The following is a 20859-nucleotide window of genomic DNA, read 5'->3' on the forward strand; positions in this document are numbered from 1 at the left end:
TGGACCTGAGATTGCTTCAAATGAGCTGACTCAGGGGATGACACCATCATTTTCTGGTTCAGTCTTCATCTCTTCCAAATTTTCCACTTATCAAATTACTTCTTCCACTCTCTGTGCTGTCCTATTACACAGCCATGAATTTACAGCTACCAAGTCCTACTCAAAATGTGAGTATTTTTGAATGGGGTTAAATCCAGCTCTTCTTCATTGGCACCCAAAGCCTTCCTGGCCTGAAGGTGGGGCTGTGTCATTGCACTCTTCCTTTCCTGCCTATTCAGTTTTTCAGTGGTTTAGCAAGTAATAATCTTGGATTACTCTAGAATGACATTTGACCCATTTTCCCTGATGGCTTGTGGTAAGTAGCACAGCTGAGATATTTGTAGGCTTGACTTTGCTATATACCACTGGAGGGAGAAAAAAAAAAAACAACAGCGTTCACAGATAAGAAGATATTGAAAAAACACTGCTTTAGATTTACACTGAAGGAAACAAGAAAATTGGCAAACAGCTTGCTTTGGTTTTCTGGGCTCATTTGGGATGAGAAGTCTGCATAGGCAACACTACTTCTAGTCTCAGGCAAAGCTAATTAGGTAGCTCCCTGTAGGAATTGCTTGGTACTTAAATGCCTTTGAAATCCTCATCTGATTGTCAACAATCTCAAATCTATAAAACATTCCCCTTTCTTTCTACTTCCCCCCCCCCCCCCATCTTGTCAACATTTGTACTCACCTGTGCAGGAAAAGCACTTTTATGTTTGGAAAGAATCTAAATGTAAATGTAAGAGGGCATGAGGCTGCCTAAGCATCACTGTTAACATCCATCCCTTCTATAACACTAAATTATCCAGGGGGTGATGTGCTGTTAGCAGATACTGTGCTTCTCTTCAGAGACATGGCTTTTCAGTGACGCAAAATATGAACCCTGTACTGACTACCTGAGGGCATTGCGGGGCTCTGTAATGAACCATGTTGCAAGCACAGAGGATGATTATTATTTCACCAACACTTTGTTTGTCATTCTGGAATGCCCAGCCTGTTTAATTCCCCCATAGAGCTAATTCCAATTCATATTACAAATTTCTGCCTATGATTCCATTGTAGATGCCATGGAGTACTTAAAATGAGAACAATCACTGGCAATTTTACCTGGAGAAAATCCTGTGCAATGTGAAATAATTGTGTTAAACCAGCCTGCTTTCCTGTCATGATTTGGGAAGCTCTTTGGGAAAAAAAAAAAAAAAAGCAAAAAACAAAAACCCCAAAAAACTGAAAGAGATGTCCACAAAAATTGCAGCTCTACAGCTTATAAAGTCTTTATTGCTAGTGATGAGATTTTGGGATATTTTTTTCTTGATTTCCAATCCATGTTCATTCAGAGCATTTCATTATGGTCTTAAGTATAAAAGAGCAGAATTGATAGAATGATGTGCTTTACTGCTCATAAAAAAAGAACTAGAAATGAATAAAGGGAACATTTAGTGTTCAGAGGCACTGCAGCTGGAGTGTGTTTTCCTGCTTATTGCAGAAAACTGCATAATGCTATGATGTTATTGCCTCCATGGTTCATTGAAATATTTATCAGCAAAATAGATGCTTCAAAATTATCTGTGATAGTCACAAGTATATACAGAATCAACCTTCAATTTGGCCTCTCCATGCTGGTGACAAAGTCTTAATGGAATGTGGGTTACCCTGGGCTGAAGTGCCGGTTTCTGGTCTCTGAGAAACCAGCTGCATCCAGGGGTTATGCAGTTATAAATCGTGTCTGTGATCACGTGTTTTCACGAGATGGAGAAAAAATACTCTATATTTCGTAGCTGTTTTGTTGTTATTTTCCAGGGGAGACCAGTACCATAATTGCCATTTTTTAAATGGGGAAACTGAGGAAGAGAACAAGAAATAAGACAATACAGTCACTCAGGCCACTGTCACAGTTTCAGCTCAGGTCTTTGATGCATCAACTTCAGAAAAAGAATAACCTTGGCTTGACTCGTAATGTATTATTTTTTACTTAAAAAATGCAAGTAGAAATTGTTTCAGAAGATTAAATGGTACTATAGCAATTTTGTAATATGTGCGTGTGCTTGGTGAATAGCCAAGGATATCATGGGAGACATCTGAGGGATGTATTTTATCACTGGCTGTTAAATGCACTTAAAAGCAGCATGAGCAATGTGTATTATAACAGAAATTATTGACCTTAGTTGTTCTGAGTATGCCTACATATGGAAAAGGAGGCTGTAGTGATAGTCCTTCCACATTTATACATGTAAACATTTATACTGTAGACATCTTCACTTAGTGAAACAAGCACTTCTTATATTTTTACTTTCAGTGCAGACAAACTATTTTAAGAATCTCTTCACTAAGAGGAAATGGGTTGAACCCTAGATTTTTATCTATGCCAGTATTTCTAACACTTTTCATTCACCACTTCTTGCAAGGATGGGGGTAAATTTGCTCCTGAAGGTTGTGAGACACTCAGATATGGCACTGCAGAGGGCTGCAGAAGTTTCTGAAATGATGTAAGTGAATAAGATGAACAACTGACTAAGCTTCTTCTTTGGAAAGGTCTACAGAAGAATGAGAAGATGACGGAAAGAAGCGAAAGACAATACACAGGCAGATGAAACCAGCATCTTTAAAGCAGCTGCACACATGGACAGAAGCCAGAGGAATGAAAAATAGAAAAGAGATGCAAATAGCTACAAATGGATAAATGCAAAGATCAGAACAGATTGAAGAGAGGATGCTGTAACCTTTGTACAAGGTTTTAGACTAAAATGAGTAAGAAAGGAATTAGACTGTAAGGCAGGTTTCTAGTGAAATAATGAAATGTTGATGGAAAAAAAAATAAAAAGAAATTACTTGCCCTAGACATAGGTGATATTTGATTCTTTCTAATCTTGCTATTGCAGAGCAAATAAATGCTCACAACTCACCAATTTTTTAGGATGAGAATGTGTTGTATCTACCTTATGTTGTGTCAACCTGTTAGGATCAGACTGTGCTTTGATTGAACAGAGAGCAGAAACAAAGCTGTTATTTAAAATAAGCAACATGTGAAGAACTCCATTTCAAACACAGAATATGTGTAGAGCTAAGCTAAATTCTGAGATAATATTGCTGTGACAAAAATACAAAAGAATCTATATCAAACCTAGTGAATTTATGCACTGTTTATCGTGAGATTATGTAAAACAAGTATAAATTATTAATAAAAATGGAAGTTAGACAGTTCAAAGATAAAAGAGAGTGCTAAAGAATTGTTTTTGTGAGTTTTTCCCTGAAGTGACACTCCACCATGTCTTGTTTCTGCCATGCTAGGGTATGAAGTATGAGGTCTTTTGGTCTGCATGACTTTGATTTTAGTAATTAAGCAACTCATTTTCTGTTTTTCTTTCTACAATATGTATTTCTCTGTGTAACTCTAATAATCCTTGTCCTGTTGAAAGGGAACTGAAAAATTCAAGAAACCCATAACCTCTTCAAAGAAATCATAAGAAATTCAAAAAGCAAAGTGATAAATCCCAGCATAGAATAGGAATCCAGATACAAATAAGAACAGAGGGTGGGGTTTTTTTGTTTATTTGGTTGGTTATTATTATTTACATCAGAAAATAAGATGAACAGGGGTTTTATTTTCCAAGAACTTTTGAGAATATAGGTATTTCCTGATTCCATCAGATCCTTTACCTGGCTAATCCAGTCTTCACTTTGCCCAAGACAAGGTATATTAGATGAAACTGTAAGAATCTAAAGCCTATGGTAGTGTGTTTTCTGTGTTATTTTTGCTCCAGCCTTTGTTAATTAGGGGTTTATTAAAGCTTTCAAGCTTTAACATATGCTACTAAATTTATGTCCTCATTGTTAATGTTTCCTCTGGATAATCTTTATATTTTCCTTATTTTCCAATTCCTTCTACTGTGAATTATACTCTTGGTCTCTAACATTTTTTTATGGAAATGTGTTCCACCACAGAAAGCTTGTTTTAAAAAGTATTTCCTTTTATCAGATTTGAGTGCCCCACCTTTTCATTCATCTGGCCATCATAAACCACTAGATTTTATTCAGTTATTTAAGTCAAAGATTTATATTTGGATAAAGCATCTCCTTAAGGTGACAAATGGTCGTGTCTTGAAGACATCTAGAGTGGGATTCATCTCACCCATCTTTAGATGTTGGTAACATAGGTACCTTTTTCTGACCTAAGGTTCTTTTAAAGTTAGTGGAGAGAAATGCCACTTTCAGGATGTGATTTTTCTCATTTTTTTCACATGCCTCCCTTAGGTTGAGGTGATTCATGCACTGATTTCAAGTGACTGTATGAACTAGGTTTCTTTTGCCTAGAAAGGGAAACAAGGATTAGTGTCAGCTACAGGCATGTACATTGTTAGTACATCTAACCTGTGATTAGATGAATCCCTTAGAGATTAAGAACCTTCCCCTTTCTCTGGTACATTATTCCAGGGGTTACTTTCCTACTTATTTAAGAAAGCATTTTTTTATTTCTGGAATGTGTCTGACTGGCATTTGCTTCCAATCACTAGCTTTACTTTTTCTTTTCTCTGCTACATTTGACAGACCCCAAGAAGCAAGTGTACTTTTCTTGCAAATATTTAATCTAATTTAATGTTTTCATATGTTCATGTTACAGGAGATGAAGACAGAAATTTTGTATGAACCTGCCTATGATTGTTTGCATAGTATTTTCATGCTGTGAGAAGGGAAGTGGATTGTCAGGGAGGTTAGTGACTCCTGTAGAAGATCAAATTTCATACCAAAGTACACTAGAGTGCAAAGAGTGCCATGAAGCATGGGAATAGCAGAAAAGATATCTGCTAGAAGTCAAAGGAAAAAGATTTTTAGCTTTGTCAGATTTGATTTAAGACAATTGGCTTTCAGGCAAAAGTAGAGGAAAACAATTTAAATAGAAAGGAAAAAAATACATGTACAGGGAAAAAGAAGGGGAAAAGAAACCATACCTGAATGTAATTACCACATATGGTCCAGTGACAAAGCATATTCATTATTACAGAGTCTTGCTTACTAAATGATGACAAACTACTACTAGTAACAGTCACAGCTATTTCTTTGATGCAAGTGCAAGTAGGAGATATTTTGTAATGGTTAAAGTCACATCTTTGTTCACTGCCAATGACTCATATTGGAAGGTACTATTTCACATAATAAATGCTATGTAGCACCTAGGACCCAAGACAACATATTAAGAAAAACAAATATATGTAATAAAAAGAACAAGAAATTGAGGTGGTGAAGAAGTTCTGAAAGAAATATAAAACAAACGTCATTCTCTAGACAAAAGATGATTTCCTCATTCCACATAAAGAATTACATTAGGTAAAACAACCAGCAGTCATCAGTCCCACGAGAAAACTCCATGAGTGGCATTTGCAGATGTAGCAATAAGCTCCTTCCATTAAAACCTTTTCATTATGGCATGGCTAACACAAATTTGGTACTCAGGCTAATCATACACCTTCTGCAGCCCACATTAAAGTGTTATTTGTTTCCATCTTCTCCTCTTTTGACGGAAAAGAGATTTGCTGTTCTTCTTCTATAGCTCATTTTTTTTTCCAGTTGTCCTCCTTCAGCAGTGGAGAAGAATTTCCCTGCAAAGGTATTTCATGCAACACCAGATATTAGACTTAAGCAATACTGAGTGCCAGAATCAAAGGCAATGACCACAGTTGGATGATTCTCACCTCACTAGGAGGAGTGCAGCAAGGAATTTAACTGAAGACATCCTGTAGAGAAATTAGAAGAAAACCATTTGACTGCAGGGTTAGGGGAACCATCTGTCTATGCCTAGAGACAAAGGAAGGCAGAATCATCCAAAGTAACAAAACCAGACCATAAATCAAGACAGTTCAGATGGGAAGTGTGACCTTTGAATTTAGCCACGAGTTGGTCATTAATAACTCTAGAAAGAACTGTCTAATGAGGATGTAATGCATCTTTCAGATTCTGCAAAAGACTCTTTAAAAGATGAAGGAAGGTGTGTGTCAGTTGGAGGTGGAAACTGGATAGATTGGTGACTTCTTCCTCAAATCTGCTTCACTAGTGTCTTTATTATGCTTTAATTAAGGAGAAGTTGGATGGGTCAGCACTTAGGCCACAAGTCCTCAAGCCATCAGTCGGCAGTGCAAAAATTCTCCTGTGAACTCACTTTCAACCTTCTAGGTTTGAAGGTCAGAGTGAAAATTTTCTTGGGTGGCTTTAAGAGAAAATGTAATAAATTCTTATAGGTATCTGCACTCTTCAGATAGAATAAGAACCCCTGAAAGTAGATTACTGCTTATCGCTCACATTCTGACACATGTCCATGAAGGTTTGTGTGCTTGTGGATGACTCTTTCCATACATGTTGGCAAGCAGGAACTACAGACCACTTTCAGCTTTCAGAGGACACCTATTTCTACTAATGTTTTTGGCTTGGGCTCTTTATCTCACTACAATATCCACTATTCTAAGATAAACACTGATAAGGAATACTCCTTGCACCTCTATTTATTTATGGTTGCATGATTGCTTTTGAAACAATCAAAAATTCTTATTAAAATACTATTCATATAGCTTTGTGTACATTAAGCTTCTTTATATTTGTAGGTGGAAATTCAGAGAGAGTTATCAATTAATCTTTCTGCAGAACACTAGCTACTGATTTCTAGATTGTGAGAGAAGGCACAGATGTATATCATAGAATCATAGAATCATAGAATCTTCATCGTTGGAAAGGACCTTTGAGATCATCGAGTCCAACCATACACAAGCACACAAATAAAAAAAAAACAACAAACCCACAATCTCTGCCACTAGAGCATGCCCTGAAGTGCCACATCTAGATGTTTCTTAAATACCTCTAGGGAGGCTGACTCAACCCCCTCCCTGGGCAGGCTGTTCCAGTGCCTGACCACACTTTCAGTAAAGTAATTCTTCCTAATAGCTAATCTAAACCTCCCCTGCTGCAGCTTCAGACTACTTCCTCTGGTCCTGTCATTATTCCCTCGGGAGAAGAGGCCAACACCCACCTCTCTCCAACCTCCTTTCAGGGAGTTGTAGAGGGCAATGAGGTCTCCCCTCAGCCTCCTCTTCTCCAAGCTAAACATGCCCAGCTCCCTCAGCCTCTCCTCATATGACCTGGTCTCCAAACCCCTCACCAGCCTGGTAGCTCTCCTCTGGACACGCTCCAGCACTTCAGTGTCCCTTTTCTACAGAGGGGCCCAGAACTGAACACAGTACTCGAGGTGAGGCCCCACCAGTGCCGAGTACAGAGGCACCATCACTTCCCTGCTCCTGCTGGCCACGCTATTCCTGATACAAGCCAGAATGCTGTTGGTCTTCTTGGCCACCTGGGCACACTGCTGGCTCATGTTAAGCTGGCAGTCCACCAGCACCCCCAGGTCCTTTTCTGCAGGGCAGCTTTCCAGCCACTCTTTCCCAAGCCTGTAGCGTTGCTTGGGATTGTTGTGACCAAAATGCAGGACCCGGCATTTGGCCTTATGAAACATCATACAGCTGGCCTTGGCTCATCGATCCAGCCTGTCCAGGTCCCTCTGTGGAGCCTTCCTACCCTCAAGCAGATCAACACTCCCACCTAGTTTGGTGTCATCTGCAAACTTACTGAGGGTGCACTCAATCCCCTCATCCAGATCATTGATGAAGATATTAAACAAAAATGTCTCCAAAACTGAGCCCTGAGGGACACCACTGGTGACCGGACGCCAAGAATATTTCACACCATTAATCACAACTCTCTGGGCACGGCCATCCAGCCAGTTTTTAACCCAGCGAAGAGTACACTTGTCTATGCCATGATTCGCCAGCTTCTCCAGGAGAATGCTGTGGGGTGTCAATGGTGTCAATGGATGGTGTCAAAGGCCTTACCAAAGTGCAGATAGACAACGTCCACAGCCTTGCCTGCATCCAGAAAGCAGGTCACATGGTCACAGAAAGAGATCAGGTTGGTTAAGCAGGACCTCCCTTTCCTAAACCCATGCTGGCTGTCCCTGATCGCTTGGCTGCCCTGCACTTGCCGTGAGAGCTCACTCAAGATGATCCCCTCCATGATCTTTCCTGGTACTGAGGTCAGGCTGACAGGCCTGTAGTTCCCCAGATCCTCCTTCCAACCCTTCTTGTAGATGGGTGTCACATTAGCCACCCTCCAGTCATCTGGTACCTCCGGTGATGACCAAGATTGTTGATAAATGATGGAGAGAGGCTTTGGTGAGCTCTCCCGCCAGCTCCCTGAGTACTCTTGGGTGAATCCCACCTGGTCCCATAGACTTCTGTGTGTCTAGGTGCAGAAGCAGATCATTGACTACTTCCTCCTGGATTATGGGTGGGTTGTTCTGCTCTCCATCCTTATCTTCCAGCTCAGGAGGCTGAACACCCTGGGGAAAGCTGGTCTGACTATTGCCTTGCTACATTAATACTGTTTTTTTCCAATTCTTTTTACAAAGAGTCAAAATCTTTGGTTGAGTAATAAAGTAACTCTTTTAGTGAGAAATGTTTCCATATTGCCATTTTGAAACATTGTTACCTTTTTTGTTACATCTGGGTTAGAAATTAAAAAAAAAACAAACAAACCCTGACCAAATAACTGACTTCTGGTGCCACTTAAAGACGACCCTCTCATCATACTATCCCACCACTGCCCCTGCAACCTCCCCACCCCCCAACAAACAAAACAAGCCAAGAAGCAGAGAAGAATATTTCACTGAAAATTGCAATTTTCTTATTGAAAACCTCCTGATGACACTGATGGATTGTGCATAGCTCTGAGCAAGCTCACTAAATTAGTAGGAAGGCTCATGATATCAAAGTAAAGGACATGAGTAAGTGTTCTCAGGAGTGTGACACTAACAAAATCCTTGATAGCCATGGAAATCCTTTCCCTGCCTCCACACAGAATTTCTTGTGATACAACCCTGCCTGCCTTATTTGCTCTGTGATGTGCTTGAGCAGGACATAAGCCACAGCTCAGAGGCTGTCCTCAAGAGCTTCTCAGCACTTTGTTGTTCCTTTCCATTTCTGACCAGAGCTAGCAATACCCAGTTCATGTTCTCCCCCACCTTCCTAGAAGGCAAAAAACTTAATTCATCTGTGATTATTTGTTCTTGGACGCAAATGGTCTGAGAGCCAGGCTTCCAGGAACAAAGAAAATGAAGATAAATTGGTAGATCGGCTCTCATCTCAACTGAGCAGTGGTATTATCAGCTGTTGTCTTCCATGTGAAACTTGAGTATGACCTTGGATATGACAACATCAGGTTCATAGGCTCATCATGACAAAATCCAGAGCCCCAGCCTGGGCTTAAAGTGCAGTTTGAACAACAGATTTTTTATACACTCTTGTTGTATTAAAGGTTCTCATCATCAGCTTTGTTTTCTGTAAGAAGTAACACACCTTGTTGTGCCCTTTGCTCTTTGAGACATTGCATATCTGTTCCTCCTGCCCTCTGATAAAGAAAATGGTGCTGTCAGAAGATAATATATGTTTCCTTTGGTGAGTGCCGAGTATGGAGACACAGTGTGACCATTGTTGGTGTCTCTTCCAGTTCTAGTTTTCTCCAGCTTTGGGAAGGAGATAAATTCCCAGATGTTTCACCAACAATGTGGGAAAACTTCCTCCTAGAAAGCAGTATGGAGCTAAGTGGTGGAAGGTTGACATTATCTCCTGAGATTGTTCATTTTGACATTTGTCTCCCTTCCCCTTCAGCACCATCTGATGCAGTGTGCCTTCCAACAGCAGCATACTGTGGTTACATCTGCATGACTAGACAGCTCTTACTGTCTAAAACAAAGATGCATCCATATCTGGTTCTTTTTATTTATGCTACGCATATTTGTGATCACCTCACTCCTCACGCAAAGAATTAGCAAAACCTCCCCAGTCTCATTAAGGAAGAGGATGAGGTGGGGGTGAAATTAAGGAATACTCACTATAATCATTAACTAATTTATTTAGAGAGCTTGCATTTTTTTAATTAGAAGCTCCAAACAAACAAATTTTATTGTTTTCACCAAAGTGTCTGCAGAACTTCTGTTGGGACAAATTTCAAGACTGTTTTGCAGTTTAACATAAATATTGAACATTAAATCCACATGCATGGACATTTGTTTATCCGATCAAGAAACGGAATTGCTGCAAAATTCAACTAAAATTCAAAACAAGTTTTCTTAAGAAAGTTTATTGACAGAACATAGACATCTGAGTACCTTTCACTTACAGAATGCTTTAGAGATCATGATTAGAAAAATGGGTAGAGTAATGGACTACATGTAAGGAAGTTAAACACTTGAGGGACAGATGTCTGTCTGAGAAGAGGATAGCTCACCTACCAGAAATCCCACCGGTAAAAGTATTGCTTGCAAGATACTTGCTCATGCTTAATAATAAGTGAGACCTTCTTTTACAGATAGTACCTCTGAAAATAATTTTCTTTTCAACAGCAGTATTTCTACCTGAAAGTACTACTTTGGTTGTATATGTGATAACCATATTATATATTTGTCCAATATAACCCTTGTCACTTCAATGCAATTTAGAGTATAGACACCGTGAGCTGATTTTAATAGTCAGTGAGCAGACAGGGATGTTTCAGAAGTACCCTGACAATCACGGGAGGGGCCTATCTCTAGAAACAGAAACCATAGAGCAAGGAAAGTCCTAGAAAATGCATTCATGTAAGTGTCTAAATTGTGATAGGATGGGTCTTGGTCACATCACAATAGAGAGGTTATAAGTAGAACTGCAAGAATGATGGAACTTTCAGTTCAGATCAGAATAGTAATTTATATAACGCATTATATAACATATATTTATAGATATATTTATAAAATAAATGTATATAACATATTTATCATTTCTTATCAGTCCAAAGGATCTTTCTGCCCACACAGTCTGAAAAAAAGTACAAAATTTCTTTCCAGATCGATTCAAGCATTTTATTAAACATGTCAAAATGGAGACCACACTGTCAAAACATTTCATTTATAAAGTACTGAAATGAAACCTCTCCATCCTTTTTTGTTTTTCCTTATTCATCCTTTTTTGTTTTTCCTTATTCATCAAGTACATCCTGATTACACAATAATTTACTTCCTTAAAACTGTGGGTTTTTTCTAAAATTATATTTGTGTCCTAATTTGTCCCAATTATTTGTTGTCCTGATTACGGAGTTTAGGGCTGAAAAGTTGAATATTGAGGTACATTGAGGTGAGGAAGTCAATAACATTACATATTTCTGAATGATGTAAAATGAAACCTTTGCTTTAGATATCTAAATCCCTAAAAACAGAGCTATCTAATCCCTAAATCATCACTTGGTATTTTCCGACTATTCATACTCGGGAGTAGTAAGATGTTACTACCTTGTGAATGTGTACCTCAACCTTCTGTTAGAAGTAGTTGCCCTCCAAACAGAGTTGGCAGAAATAAGTATGTCTCATCTTCCCAGATGCCAGAATAGCTGTCTGAACTGTGAATATCACAGTCTAGTGACCACACTCAAAAAAATCAGCAACTTTGGCTAACAGATTGGGTGACACGGTGTGACAACAGAAAATGTAAGAATGCCTGCACTGAGTTAGACCAGAAATCGGCATGTAGCCTTGCAAGTCCCTAGAAAGAATATAAGTACAGTCAAGCATCTCCCAGCATCTATTGAAAAGTATCTCAGAGATTTCTGAGCCTGAAGTGGTCTTTTGGTATTTAATTGCCTTTATGGACTCTTCCTCCATGGATTTGCAAGGCTACATGCTGATTTCTGGTCTAACTTGAACCCTTGGAAGCTTCTAGCATCCACCAAGTCATACAACATTTTAGGTTAAGATTTTGTGTTATTTTGAACCCGGCCTCCATGATTTTTTTTGGCGTCTTTTCATCCTTGTATTAAGAAGGACAGTGGACATTTTTTCCTTATTCATTTTCTCAATACCATTTTTTTATAACCCACCACCAGTTTCCCTCTCAGTAGTCTCTATTGAAATCTGAAGAATCCTAATCTAGCTGGTTCTTATAGGTAATTCATTCCACACATTTAGTCCTTTTGCTGACCTCCTGTTGTATCTTATTCATTACTACTTTTACCTTTCTCAGAGAAGATCACACACATTCCCTTCCTTTGAGTCCCTTTAATGGGGAAGTCATTTTCGCTGGAAGGATGATTCACACAATGTAATTTCTTTAAACAGCTGATCATGAATCACAAGGGTTTGTCAGAGGGCATCTTTAACTCACTTACCTGAGAAGAGGAAAGAACAAATTCTGCCCTCATGCCAAGTGGGGCTGGGGCTCCAGAAAGAGGAGGCAGGTCAGATAAGGAAAATAACTGAGTTTATTGGTAATTGTACTCTTGACTTCAAGAAAGGTGGGTTACTGGAGCCTTGCATCATTCACCTAAACTTTACACTTTGTTAGTAGACCATGTGTATCTAAAACATTCCCTTGAAACTAACAGATATGACACAGGAGCTGCAGGGGATCCATGGCCTTGTGGAGCAGCAGCTTGTGCAAGAAAATATCTTCTAGGACATCTCAAAAGGCACTGGGTGCCTCTCTCTAGGCAATTGATTGCTACCTAAATGTTACCTAAACTGCAGATGTTAAAAGAGTCAATAGAGTCCAGGGAGCTGTTTGGTTGGTCACACGCAGAGAAGGCCTTGAGGGTATTGGTGGATGGAAAACTGAATATGAGCTGACAATGCGTGCTCACAGCATAGGAAGCCAATTGCATCCTGGGTTACATCAAAAGAAGTGTGGCCAGCAGGTTGAGGGAGATGATTCTACCCATCTATTCCACTCTTGTGAGACCTCATCCAGAGTACTGTGTTCAGCTGTGGGGCCCCCAGCACGAGAGACATGGACCTGCTTAAGCGAGTCCAGAGGAGGGCCACAAAGATGATCAGAAGGCTGGAAAACCTCCTGTATGAAAGGCTAAGAGAGTTGGAGTTGTTTAGCCTTGAGAAGAGAAAGCTCTAGTGAGACCTTATAGCCGCTTCCCATATCTAAAGGGGGCCTGCAGGAAAGATGGGGAGGGACTCTTTATCAGGGGGTGTAGTGATAGGGTGAGGAGTAATGGTTTTAAACTGAAAGGAGGGAGATTTAGATTAGATATTAGGAAGAAATTCTTTACTGTGAGGGTGATGAGATGATGGCACAGGTTGCCCGGAGAAGCTGTGGATGCCCCATCCCTGGAATTGTTCAAGGCCAGGTTGGATGGGACTTTGAGTAACCTAGTCTAGTGGGAGGTGACCCTGCCCACGGCAGGGTGTTGGAACCAGATGATCTTTAAGGTCCAACCCAAGCCATTCTATGATTCTATGCCGCTATGCAGGTATCTACAGTAGGGTGAGCTCAGCATGTCCTTAGTCTTCACTAACTATAATGACTACATCTCTGTTGACTATGGTGGGAGCATACCACCTACCTCACATGTAGATACCTACATTCACCTGTCAATCTGCAAACTGACTGTCATTCTTTGTCTCTTGGATGTTATACCTTGTTATGTGGTAGCCTGTGGAGGCTGATCAAGATAAGGTATGGTTACCACCATTGTGATATGCCCTTCTTTATAGCTGGCCTGCAAGCTGTATAGCAGAGCATGCCTTCCTGTCATGCCTAGCTTCTGGTGGATGATTTCTGCATTTGCAAAAGCCTGGGATGGAAGTAGGCAAGCCTTACCTGCATGCACTGCAAACCAAGCTTAAAGTGTGCGTGTGCATCCCACTTTTCAGAGTAGTCAACGACAGCATCTTCTGCAGCAGAACACGTGTTGAGAGAGGAGCTGATGAGGGAAGGTGCAGTTCTCCAATAAAATCATTACAGAGCTGGTGGAGGCAGAGAAAGAAAGGTTGGATGCAGGAATCAAGGGGTTTGGCTCTATTAAATTCCCTTTGAGGATATCCAGGTCAACAGCCTCCTGTCTAGTCAGCTGGGAGTGAATTTACAGCACCTCAGCTTCTTGATGATGGTTGCTATGCCACTTTTCAGCATCCTGAGGTACATGTCTCTGTGGGCTAAGCTACTTTATATTTACTAAAAGGTAAGAGTAGGCACACAAACGGATACCTACTGCTCTTTAAGTCCACACTTTGAGTTACTGCCTTTTAACACAGTGATGTAGACTTTTGCCTACACACCAAATATGTCCCAGTTAATCATAGCAGGTAGGGTATTTAGCACACTGCATTCTCCCCAGCTTTTGATGCAGTTCTACTAGTAGAAATGTCTAAAATCAGCACAGCTCATTTCCATAACTAGAAAGGGAACAAATGACTGTCGTCGTCTGCACAAATAGCTGTTTTCTCCCACTCTCTACCTCTACGGGATCTTGTCCTCAGGAACGAGGAGACGTCTCTTCCTGACTGTTAGAAATCTTCTGGTTTTTAGGAAGTGGGTGAGGAGTATACAGACCAGAGGGTCATATCTGGCATGAGATATTTCTCAAACTCACACCTCAGCTGCAGAACAGGAGAGCTTTCCTTTCTTCTGTGGCTCTTTTTGATCCCCAGCACAGCAGATCAGAGGGTCTGCAGGCCAATAGAGTCTGGCAGGTGGGATCTCAGTGTGGGTGGGAGGCTGTGGCACTATCTGAGGGTAGTTCTTGTCCTGGCAGAGGAGAACAAGCCAACTGGGTGAGTCTCAATATTTCAGGCTTGTCAAAGCTGGTAGTAAAAGAGGGATTCATCTCCTAAAACCCTAGAGATCTCCTTTGTGGGCGTTGACAAGCTGGGCTAGCGTTCCCTAGCTCGTGTGTCTAATTCCCAGGCTAGTGTGTCTAATGTCAGCGGGGAGAAACACGCACAATTAGGACACAGTTCCTCCAAGCTGCTTTCAACATCTCCTTGGGCTGAGATGGATCGTGCCTTATATTCCAGTGACTGCACTGATATGATCTGACCTTCACATAAAGGGAGAGATGGTGGGCCAGCTCAGAACTAGCTGTTTGGTCAACCAAATCACACCTGAGGTGTCAAAATAAAAGAAGAGGAGAAGGGCTTTCCAACAAAATACCTTTAATCCAGGCTGAGCAAACACTGTTGCAGCCGGCTTGCTGGTGTCTTGCCCCTATGTAGGATGACAGACGGATGGTTGTCTAGGTCATTTAGCATTAACTCACACTTTTCTCTCAGGAAGCCTTCTCCTGACCCTTCCAGTCACTTATGTGAGCCAAAATAACGGCTATTATGCTTTACACACATGTAAATAATGAAGATGTATTTAATAGATTGCTCACAGGAATATAACACTGTTTGCCTGAAAATGGCTTAATTGTTTTCTCCTAAAGAAAATTGTCTTCTTCAGAGAACAAAGTTCTTAGATAGACTTTCCTGACTGCTTCAATAGGAAATATGATATGAATATCAGCTGAGATCATCTAAGGCAGTCCAACTGCAGCTGGGTATGAGCCACGAGATGATTCTCTTGGCCAGTTGCCCTTCTCCTGGGAAAGATAGGGAGCAGATGTTGGAGCAGCACATAATGATTGAACAGCTGGGAGCCTTCTTCCATGCTTAACAACCCAAGAGGACAATTCATAGTGGGGCTTCTTGTTTTTGAGGTAGGACTGCCATAAATACTGGAAGTTTTGAGGGGACGCAGCTGGGTGTTGGTTTTGTTGTGGGGTTTGTTGGGTTCTGGTGTTGTTTTTTTTTTTTTGTTTTGAGGGGGAGTGGAGAGGTTATTTAAGTCTGCAGAGCAAACATAGATGCTTTTTCGTTGGAAGAACAAACATTTTGCTGTGGAGGATTTTTGTCCTGCATCTTACCCCATAGGATGCAGAAAAACAAGGCTTGCTGAGACACATCTCACTAAAAATATAGGTGTCTACATCTGACTTAGTTAGTCTTGGCTCCCTTTATACTTTATGAAAATCTAGTCAGGTGTTTTATACTATGTAGACATATACAGTAGGTGCAATGGATGACATCTTAACAGTGCCTCTCTCTCATTAATGTCTGTATAAAGCGCACAGGCTGATTAGCTCGCTTGTACAATGTAAACATCTACATCTTTTGTTTGTTTTATTTTTTTCCCCTTGTATTTAGTGAGGTTACTGAAAGCTGCGAGATGTGGCTAGAGAAGGTGGCATAACTGGAGGAAAACGTGCAAAGGAAAGCTTTGAAAAGTTTGCTTGATTCTTTGCAGTGCTCCACAGTGTTGGAACAAAACCAGAGCTGAATGCATTCCCCATGTGTCTGTGCATGCTTTTCTCAAGGGAAGGCATCCATGCAGCCATGGGGCTGTTACTGTGCCAAGGGACTGGGCGCAGGGTTGTCTGGTCTAGTGTTTCTGCTGTGGAGCAATGTCCCCTCAGGCTCTTGCACCTGGACTGAGAACCATGGCTACTATAACATACAAGTAATTGGGTCAGGAGTTTTCACACTGGGCAAGTAATGGATTTAGTTATGATCAAATTGCCTTTGTTTCTTCTTTTTTTTAAATTGGGAGCAGGGTAAAGACTAGGAGGATTGGATTTACATTCTAAGGGAAATGGAAGATGGGACATGCAGAAAATGAAGGGGAGGTGGTAAAAGATTAGCAAAGGGCTTCCACAATGAGAAGAGCAGCAGTATTGATATTCCAGGTGTTGTGAAATTTCAGGATAATTAGAAGAACCTCATCAGCAGGCAGCTGCTCTTACAGCACAGGTGTCAGAGAATTTGAGTAAGGATGTGGGCATTCAGTATCTCAAGGTCTTGGCATAGATCTGTGGAGCCTGAGAGCAGCGTGGTTGGCAGCAGGAAAAGTAGTGTGATATCAAGTGTCTCCGTGGGATGCCCAGGCAGAGGGCTCCTCTAGGCCTGCTACAGACGTTCAGACTCCTTTAGCGATCATTTTTCAGGTCTGAAGAGCTTTCCCTTGAGTGCTAGTCTCTGCAGAAAGAAGCAGTGACTGGATGCTTTTATGCATTTGTCTTGCAGGGGACATGTGCCACCTTGCACTTTTCCAGATACAAGTCAAAGGAACCAGCTGGACAGTCCTTCCCTTCTCACCAACCACTTCAGCCCACTCTACAGCTCCACTCCTCGGGTTTTACAGCAACAGGTACCATTCCTGCACTGCTGTAGCAGGGACTCTGTTGGTGTGTAGCTCTGAGGCAATGCAGGACAGTGCAGATGCTGCTCTTCCTGTGCAGTTTCTTCCCTCTGCTGTGGGAGGGGAGCAGGTCCTTTCCACAAGCTCAGAGGGCTCATCCTGGACACGGCCCACCTGCCCATCTGCAAATACCATCTGCAAAATGCTGCTTCTAGGTGAAATTCCTGCTCCACTTCCCCTCAGTTCCCCTCCCTACCAACTCCAGCTACTTTATCACTTTTCTTTGCAATCAACTCTTCTGCAGCTCAGGAAAAAATTGCCTCCCTTCACCCTCCCTTCCACTCCCCCCTCTCTCTTCCAGCAGCGATGCCATCCGCCCTCCCATCACAGTGATTTGCTGACCCTGTCACACAAATTAAAAAGAAATAAAATCTCTGGGACAGCAGAAACGGTGCTTAGGTGACAGGGAGAAGGAGGATTTGGGGGAGGTAGGAGGAGGAAAGAGAAAAGGGGGAAAAAAAGTGTTTGATTTAAGAAACTTAATTTGAATAAGCCCCTCCTCCCGCTCCTCCTCATTGGTTTCCTTCTTTTCCTCCATATTAATGAGACTAGCCAAGGAAAAGCTATTGGTTCCATATCCCCTTTCCTCTCCTCAGGCACTTGGGGGAGGAGGTGTTTGCATTTCTCCGCAGGACCAGCTCGCTTTGCAGAGCATTGTCTGGGTACGAGAATCACACACACACACATACAGAAATACAGGGGCGAGCACACCCGAGCCTTGACTCGCAGGCAGAGCATTCGAGCCAGCCTGGATACCCTCCTCCTCCCCCGCCCCACCCTCTAATTCCCGAGCACGAATAACCCCCACTAAATTAAAAAAAAAAAAAAAAAAGCAGGAAAAAAAAAAGAGAAAAAGAAAACAAGAGAAAAAAAAAAGTTTGCAAATCTCCTGCCTCCCTCTTTGCTGTTTTTTTTTTTTTGTTTGTTTGTTTGGTTTTTTTTGTGGGGTTTTTTTTTTTTTTTTTTGATTTGGCGATGGCAAATTCCTTCACGGCCAGGATCTGGCCCATCCCCTGAGCAAAGGCAGCCTGGACATGACCGGCAGGCGAGGGAGGAGGAATTTTGATTCCCTTCGGAGGCACCGATCCCTCCTCCGCCTGCTACGAACCAGGCGGGGGGAGCCCGGCTCCGGCCGCTCACTCCCACCGCGGGCAGCCGGGGCTGGCCAGGTTCCACCAGGGAACTGCTCCGTGTCCCCCCCGCCTCTGGCTCCGACCCCACCGGCACCCGCCCCGCCCCGCCACGGCGAGGATGCAGCATCTCCAGCGCCGGGACGAATCCCTGATGTAATGGTAAGTCTTTTCCTCCGGCTTCTTTCCCCTCCTCGACCGCCATCCGGGGTGGCACCGCTCCGCCCCCCCCCGGCACGGGCTGGGGACCGAGGGCAGCGGCAGCCGGCCCGATACCGGGGATGCCAAAGCGCCGCGATTGCAGCCGGTGAGGAAAAAGGAACCGCCGGCTTGTTTTGGAGTGACATTGATTTACCGTCTCTTCCCCAGGTCCTTGGAATACTTTTTTTTTTGGGGGGGGGGGCGGCGGGGAGGAACTGCATGCAGGCTTTCTGCCTTCAGCCAGAACTGCAGGCTCCTGAGGATGCGTCCGTGAGGCAGATTTGATTCTTTTCGAACAAATAAATCTCCCTTTGCAAGTGGTGACAGGTTAACATGCTCGGTATGGGAATCACGTCTGTTTTTAACACAATATGGCTGGTAAATAAAACCTGATTGTTAACAGCCCCGGTGCTGCTGTTGACATTTTCGAGCTCAAGGCTCCCTTTGCAGTTCTGCATCTTCACCTGCCGCAGAAACTCTGATTCACCCTTCCAGCAGTGCACCAGGACTTCTCTATTTTTACTGTGGGGTAGTAGTAAAAATTGCTGTTAACGTGCCTTTGACCTCTGCTTCTGTGCCTCCGTGCACTTTCCCTTATCAGTATTTGAACAGCTGGTTCTAATAATACCATCTTTATGCAAAGCACATCTTAAGTCAGAGGGAGAGCACACAGGACAGACTCTTTACCACTGTGCTGTGATTTTAACGCGTGAACAGTTCAGGTATGTATTGGAATCTGAAGAGTTTACAGCCAGGGAAAGAAAGATAATGCGGCATGCTGTTCAGGACTGGAAAATGCATGAAAAAAAAAAAAAGGAGATAGGTTTGTTTAGTGATATACCAGTGTCTGTGGCTAGATGATCATTCGACTTATACAGAAGCAGGTCTGGAAGAACTCCCTGGAAGTCAGTGGCTTTCCTCTGCATCTAATCTGCTGGTAAACAGAATGTGGCTTTTAGCTTGAAGAATATATTGGAGTAGCACTGGAGGTAATTCTAATAATACTAAAAAATATTAACAAAAATGTATAAGGCAGCAGAGTGACCTGATTCCTTCCTAGGGTATTATGGATTACCATCCGTCTTGTGTATGTTAATTACGGTGCAAGTGTTGGACTGATATGGCAGCATGCAATGTAACTGAAGTGTTGGTTTGGTTTTTTTTAATCTGTTGGAGTGAAAAAACAACAAACGGATTTTCATTTTTGTTATTTGGGTATACAGCCATCTCGCTTCTCTGTTCAACCTATGCAACACTGGCCAGGTACTGTGAGGAAACGTTTCCATGGTTAGCACATGCTAATCAAGGGGAATGTAGGATTACTTAAGGTTACTGTCAGTGATAACATGAAGGCAAACTCCTTCAAGTGGCGTTGGTATAGCTACAGAGAAAGAACGCTTTATACAAATGTCTGTATTTGGCTACAGCAAAACACAGTGGAGCTGTCTTGAAAGAAGTTGTTCGATAGGATGGGTAAGGCAACACTGGTCCAATTTGATGGATAATTAAGGAATGCTATTCAGTGCAATAATGGGAGTTGGATTAAAGTTGTTGTCTCTGCTTGTGTCTCAGTTACGGTTCTGGGTTATGGTCTTCTAGATTTTTTCCCTTGTTTCTATGTGCTGAGGGCAATGGTTGCTGTTTTGTTCGTTCAGGACAGCTACAATTGATCCATTATTGTACTGGCAATCTATCTCAGACATTGCGGAGTGGAAGGTTTCTGTTGTTTTGTTTTCTCCAGTCAAAGGCATGTGTGCAATGACTGGAAGGATAACCATTGGCACTGAACAGACTCCAAGGTCACGGGGGGCTTTATGTGATAAATACGTATATTTATCTTTACACAGGGAAGTAGCTTTGTGATCACTCCTTGGCTTTAGCCTTCCATCATTTGTTGGGGTCCGTGGAAAAAAACCCAGGAGGGCTCCTTCCTCCCTGTAGATTTAAGATGTCTGCTGTTTTTGTGGTGGTGCCACAGCTGCATGTAATTCTCAAGATCTGCTGTTGTCCATGTATATGTGACACTTATAAACATGAAGGCAGAAGCTTTTGTTGTGGGATGCTACCAGGGAGAGAAAAACAGAGATTTCTGAGATTGTGGGCTGCGCTGTTGATCACATTCAGACCTTTGTTCATCACATCTCTCTTCATTTGGCTGACTGAGCCGGCATCCTGGAGATGTTTTTTCTGGGGTTGAGTTCCATATGTGCCTACGCCTTTGATAAGTTGAGACCCATGTCCCCAAGCTGATTCATTTCAACGTAGCAGATTTTGTTTTCCTTCCCTTCCTTCTGAGCACGCTTAGTACAAACAGTCTAATTCCTAAATTAGCTTAGATTATCTTTTAATGAAACCAGAGTATTTGAGTTAAGAAGCACTGAGAAAAAGTCAGGACAGGATCAT

General features: G+C 42.0%; 1 protein-coding gene across 3 annotated transcripts in view; it reads left to right on the forward strand.

Annotated features, from left to right (window-relative positions):
• The first annotated feature begins 18305 nt into the window (after positions 1-18305).
• The window catches only part of ADCYAP1R1 (ADCYAP receptor type I), a 141618-nt gene continuing 139064 nt past the window's right edge, over positions 18306-20859 (forward strand). Inside the window, exon 1 of one of the 3 annotated variants that reach the window (XM_054191491.1) lies at positions 18306-18417. The gene's annotated coding sequence lies outside the window, so the exon portion shown is untranslated. Of the gene's footprint in view, positions 18418-18493; positions 18625-18704; positions 18797-20859 lie in introns of those variants that run through there. The other 2 variants (XM_054191492.1, XM_054191493.1) reach the window with 2 other exon arrangements.

This window comes from Rissa tridactyla, chromosome 2, assembly GCF_028500815.1.
Source record: "Rissa tridactyla isolate bRisTri1 chromosome 2, bRisTri1.patW.cur.20221130, whole genome shotgun sequence".
Classification (NCBI taxonomy): domain Eukaryota; kingdom Metazoa; phylum Chordata; class Aves; order Charadriiformes; family Laridae; genus Rissa; species Rissa tridactyla.